Here is a 15412-nt window from a genome sequence, read left to right as displayed (position 1 = left end):
CGAATGCGCATAAAAGGCGGATGGGGTTCAGTTTGATTTCAGATCCGAATGGCGATTCTTCGTGTTTGCTTTTGTTCTGGAACAGTCATTGGTTAATCTCCTTGTTTACTTCTATTCCGGGCGTTGATTGGTTAAGCTCCTCGCCCGCTTTTGTTATCTGGTTATTCGTGGGGGATTGTTCGGCAAAATCTGGTTGCTTATTTAAATTCTGTTATTTGCAGTGCGTTCGATACCTCTCTCTCTATCTTTTTCTCTCCCTGTCTTTCTCTCTCTCTCTCTCTCTCTCTCTCTCTCTCTCTCTCTCTCTCTCTCTCTCTCTCGTTAGTCTTTTGCAATAAAATTGTTTCAGTTAATTTATCTCTTCTATTGACACTTTATTCTTTAATTAAATTAACACATGGCACTGTTTTCACTTATATATACGCACACACACATATATACATATGCATATATATATATATATATATATATATATATATATATATATATATATATATATATATATATATATATATATATGTATACATACATAGATGCCATGGATTGTGTATAAAACACAAAAAAGATGCCATGTATTGTATATATATTAGTTAAACACACATATATATATATATGTATATCTATGTATATGTATATATATTTGTATATATACATATATGTATATATATGTATACACATACATATACATTTTTAGGGGTACAATGGAAAAGATAAATAAGTACAAACGCGTGAAACTAAAAAAAATGGGAATGTGGAAGAAGAAAAGGGGAATCAATGAAATCATTCGAAAGTTCGTCATCAGAGGTCAATCAAGAGAATTTATTCGTTGTACTTGCCTTCATTCTTCATGAGGTAACCACAAGAAACATAAAAATCGTTTTGATGTGACATTTCCTTCACAAATGAATATGCATAACCAAATTAACATTCTCTCTCTCTCTCTCTCTCTCTCTCTCTCTCTCTCTCTCTCTCTCTCTCTCTCTCTCTCTCTCTCTCTCTCTCTCTCTCTCCCCGATAAAAAGCTCAGCAAAAGACAGTTTTCTCTATTTTTTTCTAGAATTCTCCAAAACTCTCATCCTTTGCATACAAGTCAAGAAAAAAAGTTATAGTTCAGTGCGGTTCTGACGTGAAGTCAATTGCACGATGCAAACTTCTTCTTAATTCCCTGGGGCCAATTTCGGTTTGATCGTTTGATATCCTTGTTCGTTTTTCCCGATTCAATTTACGTGAGAGTCAAATATGCGGTTATGTGTATCGTTATTAATGTCTATGTATATATGTAATGTGTATAAATTTATGTGTGTGTGTGTGTGTTTGTTTGTGTTGTGTGGGTGTGTATAAGTGTCTGTGTTCCTGTATGCATGTTTGTATGGGTACATACATATGTGTGTGCATATATATATATATATATATATATATATATATATATATATATATATATATATATATATATATATATTTATATATATAAATATATATATACATACATATATATATATATATATATATATATATATATATATATATATATATATATATATATATATATATATATATATATTGTGTGCGTGCGTGGGTGTGTATCTATCTATCTATCTATCCATCAATATATATACACATATATATTATATAAACACACATCATTTATATATATATTTGTGTGTGCATATATACATATAGATACATAGATAGACAGATATGCATTATGAAAAAGAGACCACGAGTGTGGATCGTCAATGAAGCATTTCATTTATAAACAAAAGCAGTCTTTTAAAATTAGTGATATTATTTCCGTGGCAACAAAGGCCAACTCTTAGATTATTTCTCAGAATGATTTAATAATCTTTCTATTGTTCTTCCTTCGTTTATTTCGAGATTTTAAATGACAACAAAATTTTTTCATCTGCTCTTTTAAATTCATATTCCTTTTTTACCCATTTCATTCTTATTTCTGTGTAAAAAGAATATTGAAATAAAAATACTAATTTTAAGCTGGAGAAGAAGAAATAAAATTCTCTCTCTCTCTCTCTCTCTCTCTCTCTCTCTCTCTCTCTCTCTCTCTCTCTTGTATGCAGGCATGCAAGTCCGATTATTGGCAAGGTTGGAAAAGACAAATTATGTACCTGGTGGCGTAAATAGCCTGTATTGGGTCAGAGTAAATGGAAGAGTACAAATAGAGAGAGAGAGAGAGAGAGAGAGAGAGAGAGAGAGAGAGAGAGAGAGAGAGAGATGGGCGATCAGTTCTTTGATAATATCTGTGGAATATGAAGGAATCAGAGGAAGGAAAGAAAATGGAGAAAAACTGAGCATGAACAACAAAGATTGATCAAAAAGAAAGTAAAGAAACTCAATGAAATAAAGAAGAAAGCAGGAACTCAATTGGTTACACTTGAGCGCAGCATAAAACCCATGATTATAATAACATAACTGATAACCTGATCTCTCTCTCTCTCTCTCTCTCTCTCTCTCTCTCTCTCTCTCTCTCTCTCTCTCTCTCTCTCTCTCATGAATATAAAACCCATCAGCTCTCATTATTTACAAATTAGCGTGATCGAGATACATTTGTCACCCAAGCCCATATGAAAATTGGAAATTAATACTTGAAATTTAAGACACTGAATATTTGGAATTACCACTTACTAGACATCTCGCTCTCTCTCTCTCTCTCTCTCTCTCTCTCTCTCTCTCTCTCTCTCTCTCTCTCTCTCTCTCTCAACATCGAGGAGGATCATCACGGACCAAGAGAAGCCCCACTCTTGCGGGGGCGAAGAAGCCCTTTGAAGCTGACGCCGCTTCTACTGCTGGGGCAACTCCTCTTCTGCTTCTTGTGAAATCGTCTCTTACCCTTCATCACTCGTCGCCATCTTTAATCACAGAACGAAACCGGGGTGGGGTTGGGGTGAGGGGTAGGTGAGAAGGGGGGGGGCGAGGGATGAGGGTCCTGCCAAGGGTAGGTCGCCATCTTTGGTCACCCTGGCCCCTTTGATCCTCATTCGCTTCAAAGGGCAGGTGGCTGGCTATCCGTCCGTGCATCAGAACAAGCGGGCCCAACTTGCGCTCGGCAGCTGGTGTTCACATACACACACTGGTGGTGTGTACTCATATACACAGCATCATACACTCACAAACTCACATTCATATACACTGGCATATTCATATACACTGGCACATTCATATGCGACGATGCAACAACAGTGATGTGGCCACATGCATTGGGAAATTCGAATATGCTTTCACATACACTGATACATTCCCATACAGTCACACGTACGCTGTCACATACACCGAACAGGTTTTCTGAAGCTCCAAATGCTCACCTTCCCTTCTCTCTGACGTACACACGTTCACATTCACATTCATGCTTCCACTTACAGGATTACTCACATACACTCGTGTGCATTCAGAGTAATACACTCATTCATTCATTCAGTCACTGACAGTTATATCCACTCAAATTCAAAAGCTAGGTAATACCACATATATACTCATTCTCTAACACTTGTTCACGGACACAATTACGTTCATTGGGACATACCTATACGCAAATATACATTAGCACATGTCCACATATATATTCATGATCTAGCACATATTTGCGGACACAATCACATTCATTGGGACCTAATCACACGCAAATATACATAAGCACATGTACACATAGACACTACAGTAGGTGACATGCATATGCTCTCACACTTATATTTTGACACATACCCAAATACGTACACACAAACAATAGCACATAACGTCATACATACGTAGCAGTCACTTATAAATCGGCACATACCCTCACATACATACACACTAACACGTTCGCACACATGCGCTCACACCCATACAGCGGAATACACCCACGTACACAATCACATAATCACGCGCATGCAGCACATATATAAACACACTCACACGCACATACATACGTATATATGCATATATATGTATCTATATATAAAAATGGATGTATGCATGTATGTGTGTGTTTGGGCATATATTCCAGCATAACTCTGGAACACATTGAGCAATTTCAGCCAAACTTGGTATACATATGACCTACTATCTAGAAAAGAATACTGTGGTAGACATCACTGGCACCAAAAGGGGGTGGGAGTGGGAAGGGGGTAACATGTAAAAATAACCGAAAACGACAGATATTAGTGTCTAAACAGTAGTTTTCGAGGTCGCTGAGATGAATAGTGACACTCCCGATGCCCTTTAAGTCCAAGTTCAGCCCCGATGGGAAGAGGGGGGTGGGTGAGAAGGGGGTGAAAAATAAAATGTCAAAAATGACAGATATTAATGTCTAATCCATGGTTTTCGAGACCACTGAGATGAATAGTGACACTCCCGATGCCCTTTAAGTCCAAGGAAGGGGGGGTTGAGAAGGGGTAGAAAATAAAATGTCAAAAATGCGGGGCAATGTAATTGAAGGACCTATCTTAACAGCAAAGGGAGAGAGAGAGAGAGAGAGAGAGCAAGTGAGAGGGAGAGGAGAGAGAGAGAGAGTAGAGGGAGTGTTAGGGAGGAGAAAGAGGAGAGAGAGAGAGAAGAGAGTGAGAGAGAGAGAGAGAGAGAGAGGGAAATGAAGTGAGAAAGTAGAGGGGGTGTTAGGGAGGAGAGAGAGAGAGAGAGGTTGTTAGGGAGGAGAAAGAGAGAGAGTTTATCGGTTGTCATTCAGTTTCCCCGGGAAGCACCAGGTTGGTCAACTAGTATTTATATATATGTATATGTGTATATATATATATATATATATATATATATATATATATATATATATATATATATATGTATTGTATATATATATATATATATATATATATATATATATATATATATATATATATATATATATATATATATATATACATATATATACACACACACACACACACACACACACACACACCACTCCAAACCCTTAACGTCGGCTCAATCCAACTGTCTTCCCCAACCCCTTTCATCTTTTCCCCTTTTCTCCCCTCCTCCCGGTAATTCCCTCTTTCCCCCCAATTCCTCCCCTTCCCCAGTTAACCCCCTCCCCTTCCCCCCAACCTTTCCAGGTGTGGAGGCATCCTCTTTAACTACCTTTGACTCTACTCATTCACTTAACGACTCACACGAAAAAAGAAGAGAGAAAATGTTTAAAAGAGAAGTTTCTTATTTTCCTTTGCCCCTTTCAAGAAAAAATCGTGAAGGGTCATCATCTGCGAATTCTAGTATCCGGGCGATTGGAAAGCTGAATGGAGATTGGAGGACCTCACAAAAGAAAATATAAATTCTGGTCTCTGAGTTTTTATTTTTTTTATTTGACGGTTTTTTTCCACGTCCAAAGAGTAACATGTCTCGCTTTTTATTTATTTTTTTTTTTACGTACTTTCCACGTGCTTTAACCATAAAGGTTGATTCTTTTTATGGTTGTTTAAATAACTGAAAGGAGTGGGCGTGTGATGTTGGAAAGATGTTTAGTCGTCTTTCGGAGGCATTACGTTACTTCACATTTATGTTTCTGTTTCTGTTACTGTTCTCCTCTGTCGCTTGTTTTTGGTGTCTGTAAATTTGTTTGAAGGAACTGAATAGACAGTACCCAGATAATGCATAATTGAATGAAAAATTATGGAGGTATTTTAGGCTAATTAGAGGTTAATTTTGAATTTATTTTACAATGATTGAATGGAATAGGCATGAAAAAACAAACAGTTTTAAGTTAAGAGAAAGAGCCCGTACCGTAATTAGTCAACTATAATCCAAATTTCAGAACGTGTTCTGTACTGAGGAGAATCTTACAATACACTGAAGGAGATTTGCTTCGAATTCAACATTTCCTTATTGTTTCAAAGGTTCCCCGTAAACAAGTAAAAAATGCGCCGTCGAGCTTTCTGTACAGCGTATAATGCTGTATAAAACTCTCAGCCGCGGCCCATGAAACTTTCAGCCACGGCCCTGGGTGGCCTGTGTAGTTGGCACCAATAGCGGTGCCAGACGCACTCATGGCTAACTTTAACTTTAAATAAAATAAAAACTACTGAGGCTAGAGGGCTGCAATTTGGTATGTTTGATGATTGGAGGGTGGATGATCAACATACCAATTTGCAGCTCTCTAGCCTCAGTAGTTTCTAAGGTCTGAGGGCGGACAGAAAAAGTGCGGACGGACAGACAAAAAGCCATCTCAAGAGTTTTCTTTTACAGAAAACTAAAAGGGGAATGTTTTTACATTTATTCCATTAAGTTTGGTCTTAAATTTACACTTTCGTTCATGTTAACGAATTGACGTATGTGTAATAAATACCAATTCTATGAAATTTATAACTATCAATTTTATCATGACAATGGCGCAAAGCAAAAAGGGTGATATTAAACATGAAATCACGGAGCCAAGTGAACAGAGAAATATAACTTAATTCCCTCAAGGCAGGAGAGCAAACGGTTTTAACCCAAAAGAAAACGCCATAGACGCCTCTTGACAGAGAGAAGTTTATAGGAGTCGAGAAAAGTTTACAGAAGTTGAAGAACACGGAAGCAAAAATAGCTTTCAAAACCTTGTAGGTAAAAGGAACGATTTATTTGTTGAAGTGAGTAATCCTTGAGTTGCCAATCTCCCCAAAACTATATATTTATAAATATATATATATATATATATATATATATATATATATATATAAAACTATATTTATTTTTCTTTTTTACTCTAGGGAAAAGAAAGGGAACTTAAAAATACGTTATTGTCACTGATATGGTCAGTACCAACGCCCGTTAGGATCTTGCTTACAATAGAATCAATATAGTAAAAATGTAATACAAATCATTGACTCTGACGGACAAGCAGTTTGGTAGGCTACTTAATTCAGACTTGCAGTCATTATTACGCTCGACCAAGTCTAAAAATTCAGAGCAAGGTATAAAAAGACTAAAAGCTCAGATTAAGGTATAAGAGGACTAAAAGTCTAAAACCCCAGAGTGAGGAATAAGAAGACTAAAAGTCTAAAACCTCAAAGTGAGGTACAAGAAGACTAAAAGTCTAAAAGCTAAGAGTAAGGTATAAGAAGACTAAAAGCCTAAAAGCTCAGAGTAAGGTATAAGAAGACTAAAAGCCTAAAAGCTCAGAGTAAGGTATAAGAAGGCTAAAAGTCTAAAATTCAGAGTAAGGTATAAAAAGACTAAAATTCTAAAAATTCACAAAAAAACATTTGCTGACACCGAAAAGCTAAAATGGGTAAACATGTTAAATACCAAGATATACTGATTACCTTGAAAAGTGCCTAACAGAAATAACAAGAAATAATAAAAAAGATCAGGACAGACTAAAACTGAATGAGAATGAAAAAGTAAGCTATCAAAATCAAACTACACCAAGCAATGAATTGATAAGACCTTGAATGAAATTCATAACAGAAAAGACCGATGCAAACAGACAAGAAATAAATGCAGATCGAGTAAGAAATTAAAATTCAAAACAATGAAAGCCAAACGACCTCAGGATCAATGTACAGAATCTAATTATAACTAGACATAAACTAACATAAAAAGACTGATAATAACGAAAACCAGACTCTTGAAAAACATATACAAAAACACAACAAACAACCAACTGTACAGTTAGCAAATTTGAAATCTGAACAACGACCCTTTGATCTTGGCCTTTGAAGATGTGTAAAGATTTGGGTGAGGCCGAAATGGAGTTAAGGGAAGAGTGTTGGGGGGCGGGGGTGCGAGAGAGAGAGAGAGAGAGAGAGAGAGAGAGAGAGAGGGAAGGAGGACCTGACTGGCAAATAGGTTGGGAATGGGGAAGGTGGCAGGATATGGACTGAGATGGGGAGGAGGAGGGGAAAGGGGGGAATTGTGAGATGAGGGGTGGGGTTTTGGGAATGAGGTTAGATGGTTTGTGGGGTTAATGGGAAAGAGGGCTTGGCATTATGGGGGCACGGTTCCTGTGGGTATGGTGAAACTGGGTCACTTAGGGTTTGGTAGGTAGAGAGTATATCATATCTATATATATATATATATATATATATATATATATATATATATATATATATATATATATATATATATATATATATATATATATATATATAAAGGTTTAGACAGGCAGAGAAGGAATACAAAAACAAACGTACATACACAAATATATACTTCTTATTTAATTTACCACCTACAAATGCTAATTTACTGTGCGACAGTTTTATAGAAATGAATCAGTCAATCACTGGCTACTTAGCATAAAGTTTGGAGGAGGCAAAATGCTAAAAGATAACGAAGGAGTATTCGTATGGCACCATTTTTTGTGATGGGTCAGTTGTCAGGAGCCTCTGGTAGCACGGAGGTGGGTAATGGGTTAGGGGATTAGGTGCCTGAGATAATGTGTATGGCAACGGTGGTGGTAACGGTAGAAGGGAAAAAAGAGGGAGGGGAAGGAAAAAAGAGGGAGGGGTAGGAAAAAAGAGGGAGGGAAGGAAAAAAGAGGGTGGGGTAGTATAAAAAGAGGTGAAGGAAAAAAGAGGGAGGGGAAGGAGGGAGCGAAAAAAAAAAAAAAAAGAGGGGAAGGAAAAAGAGGGAAGGGAAGGAAAAAAGGGGATGGAGGTAGGGATGGAAAAATGGAGGGGAAGAAAAAAAAAGGGGATGGGAATGGAGGGGAAAAAAAGAGGAGAGGAAAAAGGGTAGGGGATGGAAAAATGGAGTGGAAGGAAAAAGAGGGTGGGTTTGGAAAAAAGAGGGAGGGAAGGAAAAAAGAGGATGGGAGTATAAAAAGAGGGTGGGGAGGAAAAAAAGAGAGAGGGGAAGGAAAAAGAGGGAGGGCTAGGAAAAAAGAGGGAGGGGAAGGAAAAAGAGGAGGGAAAAGGAAAAAAGTAAAAAGATGGGAAGGAAAAAGAGGGGTGGGGAGGAAAAAGAGGGTGAGGTAGGAAAAAAAAAAGGAGGGTGGGAAGGAAGGAAAAAAGAGGGGAGTAAAAAAGATGGAAGAAAAAAAAGAGGAGGAAAAAAAGGTGGAGGAAAACAAGAGAGGGGAAGGAAAAAAAGGGAGGGTGGGGTAGTAAAAAAGATGGGAAGGAAAAAAGAGGGATGGGGAGGAAAAAAAGGGGGGAGGGTAGGAAAAAGAGGGATTGGGTTAGGAAAAAAAGAGGAGGAATGGGAAAAAAGAGGGAGGGAAGGAAAAAAAGATGGGAAGGAAAGGGAGGAAAGAAAAAAGATGGAGGGGAAGTACAAGAGAGGGGGAAGGAAAAAAGGGAGGGGAAGGAAAAATGAGGGAGGAGAGGGAAAAGAGGTAGGGGATGGTAAAAAAGGGAGTGGAAGGAACAAAGAGGGAGGGTTAGGAAAAAGGAGGGAGGGGAAGGAAAAAAAGAGGATGGGGAGGAAAAAAGAAGCAGGGGAAGGAAAAAAGAGGGAGGGGAAGGAAAAAAAGAGGGAGGGAAAGAAAAGAACGGGAGAGAGGGAGGGAGGGAGGGGGGAGCATTCCCATCAAGACACGACAGTCGGTGAATCAAAAAGTCATCAGATCATTTCATCAGATGACATATTTATTAGCCAGACATCAAAAGCGCCCCTTCTGCTGACATTCTAGTCATCGAATGTCTTTGATTACACTTACAATGAAGACGTAGAAGGCGCAGATGATGTGATTGCGTTAAAAAAAGTATGACAAAAAAGTATAAAAAGTATGACAAAAAAGTATAAAAGATATGGTGTGTGTGGGGCTGCTCTCTAACATCAAAGGTTAGATTATACGGTTTGCCTCGGCATGAACATTCGGATCGAGTCTTTCTACACGTGGTCACGTATATATATAACGGCTGATTCATACGTTTCTTGATGTACACACGCATACACACACACACACGCATATCTACAGCATCTACCCCGTAGGGGAGTGGCGACGTCAGTGCACCTCATGCGGTGCACTGTAGGCATTACTCACGGTTCTTTGCAGCGTACTTTCGGACCCTACCAGCAATCCCTTTCATTCCTTTTACTGCAACTCCGTTTACACGATCTCTCTTCCATCTTACTTTCCATCCCCTCCTAACAATTAATTCATAGTACAACTGAAAAATGTTTTCCTCGTGTTATACCTTTCAAACTTTTTTACTGTCAATTTCCCTTTCAGCTGTGATTGAACTCATAGGTCCCAAAGCTTGGCGTTTGGCCTAAATTCTGTGTTCTATTCTATTCTATATATGTAAAAAAAACTATAGTTAGGAATGGTGTACAAAGAAAATTAAGCTTTAAAACAGCACCAAGAGTCGTTCATCCCTCAGAAAGGCCTAACAACATTAAATCCAAAAAAAGCAGGCGTGTGGCCCCATCGCCAGTCAATAAGCGGAGCGAAGTTCCGATGTACTCTTTCTGAGCCGTCGGTCAAACACGTCGCGAAAAATCGCGAAAGCAAAACGATGAAATTGCATCTGGAATTTTTCGGCCCCGGCCCCAGCTCCGAAAATAACCGGGAGAGACCTGGGTCCCGAATATTCCGTCGACGAACAAGCACCGAAGCACAATCTTTTATTCCGGATTGTGTTCGGTTACAAGGGCGAGTAAACAAAGCGAAAAGTGCATCTGAAAAATATTCCGAAATATTCCGTGAAATTCCTCTCTCCGTTTCCCTTATTTTATTTGGGAGTGAATTCTATTGGATTTATTATACATGTCTGGCACCACGCTGACGTCACGATATTACATCCAAAGGGAAATTGTTCCTGATCAGTTTTTTTCGATGAATATCCATCTGGGAAAGGATTCCAGTCTGGTATGGATGACTCTGGGTTCGTGTGAGATCTGAGCGAGTGACTTTGCTGGATAGTATGGCATAAATGACTTGCAAATTTTAGTTTCCCATAATAATGATGATTACAATAGCCAGATATGTACGCAATTGTGCATGAAAATTTATATACTTTATAATGCTATTATTATTATTATTATTATTATTATTATTATTATTATTATTATTATTATTATTATGATTATTATTAACCCTGTTCATATGGAACAATCCCACAGTGGCCAATGACTTGAAATTCAAGCTTCCTAAGAATATGGTGTACATTAGAATAAGTAAGAGCAGGTAAAGAGAAATGCAGAAAGAAGAGATCTCACTTATTAAAAAGGAGAGAAATAAATTAACAATTTAATAAATAGATAAAAATGGAAGTAAATCATTAAAATGCAAGGCGAATTATATTAGTGCAGTAATGCATTGCTTCTTGTTCTGAACTTTGAAGTCCAGTTGCTGGAGTTTTCCCATGTTTCAATAGACATTGATTCAACAACTTATATTCAACAATATATATATATATATATATATATATATATATATATATATATATATATATATATATATATATATATATATATATATATATATATATATGAAATTTTTATCACACCGTGATTTATATACAGTCATGAAGCTACAAATGTCGCTTAATATCAAATTCACGTTACCTCAGGAGTATCTCCGTTGGAGAATTGTCGCCGAAGGGAATTTATATAAGTGATAAATGAACTGGTATCGTCGGGATAGCTCAATGGGTAGCGTCTACTGGAGTCGCTGAATAGGTTTCGTGTCAAGGGTTCGTGTCCCGACGATACCAATTCATTTATCAGTTATATAAATTCCCCTTCGGCGACAATTCTCCAACAGAGATATTCCCGAGGTAGCGTGAATTTGATATTAAGCGACATTTGTAGCTTCATGATTATATATATATATATATATATATATATATATATATATATATATATATATATATATATATATATATATATATATATATATATATATATATATATATATATATATATATATATATCGTTCTTAGTCCACTGATACACATACTAGTTTTATACTTTTAAGAACTCTTTCAAATCAATCTCTGATTTTCTTTTCAGCTCAGGTGGAAACTGGAATTCATACATTACTCCTTCCATCATTTAAGAGGTGTCCCAGAAGCTTCACACGATGTACTGGAAATTAACAGGTAAGTGAAACGATATTAAAATTCTGCTTAGAATCATCAGATTGAGTGAGATTTTTGCATCTGATTTTTTTTTCATTTAACTTTGCCTGAGTTTCTTGACCTCTTGACCTTGAGAGTACGTGAGTGTCATCATTTGGGTATGTAATCAAGAGACCACGAGAAAACTTCCAGCCGAATTTCATTAAGATCCGACGAAAAAGTGCAATTAAACTTGACTATAGTGACGTTCAAGTTCAATAAGGACGAAGACGCACCCTTCCCGCTTTCCCTAAAAATAAAACAGTGCCTCCTTCCCGCATAGATGATTTAGCGTTTATTAATAAAAGACGATATGGAGTTTCCATCATCAATTAATATTTCGAAAAAACGTTTAATTACAGCAGGAGGGTCTGAGTCAATTATTATCGGTCTTCAGGGAAGAGACGGCCAATATATGGGTCCATAATGAGTATCAGTTATTGAAATTATTAATATTAATCAGTTTCCAGTTTCAAGTTTCATTAAAGTAAACGATGCAGTCGCACAGCAGCTGCCTTTCTTTTGACGGAAGAAAAATAAACAGGTTGAAAAATAAAAAAGTTCCAGTGAAAAAAAGAAAGAGCGAGAATATATCACATGACCTAATTAAAACTTAGGAGCGAAGATCAAAGGAGGTGGATTCATTATACTGATCTCATGACGATGGCATTTTTCCAGTGATCTCTCAGTAACGCCCACTTGTAGCCAGAAAGGGCAGAAAAGATGATTATGTGGAACAGACGATGATTTGATGAATCGTTCAGCTGACACTTTTATCCAGGTGAACTTTTAAGCGCTCGAAAGCAATCAAGTTGCAGATGAAATGACCTCAGTTAACAGAGAAAATTGTTCGAAATATTCACCCAGCTAAATAACACAATTAAATCGTTCCTCAATCTTGTGTAGCACAGACTTACATAAGCGGACATCGAAAATTGAGCTAAGAGAACAGAAATATGGTAAATTACAGCTATTCAAGATTCCTCCTTAGTCTCTTTTCACTTGTGTGTTCTTTTGACTTACCACTTCGCGTTATGCCCGACTTAAATTCATTCTGAAATGAATTTCAGGTTGCGTTCTGAGTGCTCAAAGTAATGACTGTCGTGCTTATATCGTTCATGCGTTCACTTTCGTTACTTAGGAATTATTTATTCTATATATACATATATATATATATATATATATATATATATATATATATATATATATATATATATATATATATATGTATATATATACATATATATATATATATACTATATATATGTATATATGTATGTATGTATGTATATATATATATATATATATATATATATATATATATATATATATATATATATATATATATATATATATATATACAAATTTATATATTTCTGTCTATCACCTTAACAACTTTGCTTAGTTCGCAAACATCTAGTCTGGCCAGTACGTGGACAGGTAACTGCTAATAATATTGAAAACACCGTTGCCACACAACACTCATGACCACCCTGGGGTTTAAAAAGTAATAAACTTACATAAAACATTAATTCAAATTCACCTGAATAAAAGAATAATATCAATTCCTCGCCAATAACAACAGGCATATTAATATTCACTTTTCTCGTATAATAAACGAGCGACTCGGAACTAGCGTGAGGAGAGCCTGAATGCATTGGGGGCCGTTTGAATGCAGATTCCCTGCGGAATTATCATATATGCATTCCGTGATATCAAAAGCAGTGAAATTCAGTCACGGTAGCTGTCAGTCGCCGAGCCGTTTCTATCGTTCGATGGATAGCGCGTCGCGTCGGCACGGGGCCTAGTTAGTGAAACGGCGAATGGAATGTCCGTAGAGTTTTTAAGGGACGAACTTTTGTGTTTCTGAGACCTGTGAAATTGGACAGGATGTAATGCACACATATATACATACATACATACCTATATACATATATAAAAGTTTTATTGATAAAAATCTGTGAGATTGAATAGTTTGTTATGTATACGTACACACACACATAAATATATATATATATATATATATATATATATATATATATATATATATATATATATATATATATATATAAATATATATATATGTATATGTGTGTGTGTGTGTATATATGTATTAAGTTTATATATATTATATATTTCCTGTGTAAATTTGGATTCTCTTACTGTCATTTGTACATGTGTGTGTACATTACATTTTTATTATAAGATTTATCTATAAGAAATTTGGATGTTCTTACTGTCATTTAACATACATTATACATTTTTATTTAAGATTTATCTATAAGAAACTAGGACCTATTCTAACTATCGTTAAACTGTCTTTACATTATATATATATATATATATATATATATATATATATATATATATATATATATTCATACTTATACATATAATGTCTGTGAGTATATGTGTGTCATTGTATCTGCCTGCCTGTGTGCATGCCTGCGTGTTTCAGCTGAAACCACAAATCAATGTTCTCGCATCTAATTTAGTGCAAGTAAAATGCGGCTGACGTCCGCATGTACATTTGTATGAGCTGAAATAATTTCATAGACATCCTTTTCGGATTTAATGCTTATATAAGTGAGCGGATCGAAGGGAGGTCTTGGCCGGCTGATATGCGCATTCATGCATCGCGTGACCGTGGCATTATGCATTATCTTCATTGTTATTCCAAGGTCTATGCAGTTGCATATCGGGTTAAACTCCTATTATCCATTATGTGGTTGAGTGATCAATCACAGGTCAGCGGTTCCACTTCCGGTTCTACTCCACAAAAGAGGGTTCTGTGTTTTTGTTATTTTCTGGCGAGACTGACTGTTTATAATTTATTATTATTATTATTATTATTATTATTATTATTATTATTATTATTATTATTATTATTATCCCTAAAGAGGATTCTGTCTTTTTATGAATTATTTCCTCTTGAGATTGACTCCTTATAAGTTACTATTATTATTATTATTATTATTATTATTATTATTATTATTATTATTATTATTATTATTATTATTATTATTATCATCCCCAAAGAGGATTCTGTCTTTTATCAATTATTTCCTGTTGAGATTGACTCCTTATAAGTTATTATTATTGTTATTATTATTATTATTATTATTATTATTATTATTATTATTATTATTTATTATTATTATTATTATTATTAAAAATACTCATAGTAACAGGAGTGTCGATATGGGGAAACCAATCCATAATTATGTATGGGTACATATATTTAAAAATAAATCTATATAGAGAGCTTTCGGGAGATTGAACAGGGGAATCGAACAGATTTCCGAATGCTCTCTGTAGAGATCTATTTTTAGATGTACGTACCCATCCATAACTGTGAATTTGTTTGTCCATTATTATTATTATTATTATTATTATTATTATTATTATTATTATTATTATTATTATTA

At 35.7% G+C, this 15412-nt stretch overlaps 1 long non-coding RNA gene across 1 annotated transcript in view; it reads left to right on the top strand.

The window, feature by feature from the left end:
- LOC136840346 (uncharacterized) overlaps positions 1 to 12257 on the top strand; it is a 102308-nt gene extending 90051 nt beyond the window's left edge. The window contains exon 3 of the long non-coding RNA XR_010853596.1: positions 11878 to 12257. This is a non-coding gene — a long non-coding RNA (uncharacterized lncRNA). The remainder of the gene's footprint in view (positions 1 to 11877) is intronic.
- The last annotated feature ends 3155 nt before the right edge of the window (positions 12258 to 15412 follow it).

The sequence above is a fragment of the Macrobrachium rosenbergii genome, chromosome 7 (assembly GCF_040412425.1).
Source record: "Macrobrachium rosenbergii isolate ZJJX-2024 chromosome 7, ASM4041242v1, whole genome shotgun sequence".
Classification (NCBI taxonomy): Eukaryota; Metazoa; Arthropoda; class Malacostraca; order Decapoda; family Palaemonidae; genus Macrobrachium; species Macrobrachium rosenbergii.
Note: the sequence above shows the minus strand (reverse complement) of the source record. Positions and strands in the feature narration are given on the sequence as shown.